Below are 1,168 nucleotides of genomic sequence, written 5' to 3'. Positions count from 1 at the left end.
AACAGTGCTTCGTGGGATGTTCAAGGCTTGGGAAATCTTTTTGTAGCCTAAGCCTGCTTTAAATTTCTCAATAACTTTATCCCTGACCTGTCTGGTGTGTTCTTTGGACTTCATGGTGTTGTTCCTCCCAATATTCTCTTAGACAACCTCTGAGGCCGTCACAGAGCAGTTGTGGAGCTGTTTTGCAAAGAAGAATGGGCAAGGATTTCAGTTTCTAGATGTGCAAAGCTGGTAGAGACATACCCTAAAAGACTGGCAGCTGTAATTGCAGCAAAAGGTGGTTCTACAAAGTATTGATTCAGGGGGCTGAATAATTACGCACACCCCACTTTGCAGTTATTTATTTGTAAAAATGTTTGGAATCATGTATGATTTCCGTTCCACTTCTCACATGTACACCACTTTGTGTTGGTCTTTCACGTGTAATTCCAATAAAATTGATTCATGTTTGTGGCTGTAATGTGACCAAAGGGGGCCGAATACTTTTGCAAGCCACTGTACTGCAGCATTTGTTCAAGTCATTTTTTCAACCAATCACCATTCACCTCTACTTTAGCATATGACTGTTTATCCAAGTTCACAGTTCTGCTTTTATGTCTATTTATGATTATCCGATTTCAATTCTATCACTAATCAGAGTATCGGAATTTAATCGCATGTACAGTTAAGTCCATAAATATCTGGACAGAGACAACTTTTTTCTAATTTCACTTTCTAATAAGACACAATCAGCTACAGAGCGACATGTCAATGAGATGTATGAACTTGTTTCAAGATTGTGAATCTTGAAACTAGAAAACTTTCACTTGTTTCATTGGCAGATTTTTCACTTATTTCAAGCTAAAATATCTTGTATTAAGTGAAAAAAATCTGCATCTGAATTTTAAATAAAATAATTCAAATGCAGTTGAAGTGCAGATGTTCAGCTTTAATTCGGTGGGTGGAACAAAAAGAAAGTGTGAGGAACTAAAGAATTTTTTAACACAACCCCTTCATTTCAGGGGATCAGAAGTAATTGGACAAAATAAATAACTGAAAATAAAATGTTCATTTCTCATACCTTGTTGAAAACCCATGAGCCTTGAACTCAAGAACGTCACCAGGTACACACCGGCTCACTCCTTGGCGGCTGCTTATCGGGGCCTGGAGCCTGGGGCTCGCTCGGGCC

Source organism: Pundamilia nyererei, unplaced genomic scaffold (genome assembly GCF_000239375.1).
Source record: "Pundamilia nyererei isolate P.nyererei 1_Seehausen unplaced genomic scaffold, PunNye1.0 scaffold00214, whole genome shotgun sequence".
NCBI classification, from domain to species: Eukaryota; Metazoa; Chordata; class Actinopteri; order Cichliformes; family Cichlidae; genus Pundamilia; species Pundamilia nyererei.
Note: the sequence above shows the minus strand (reverse complement) of the source record.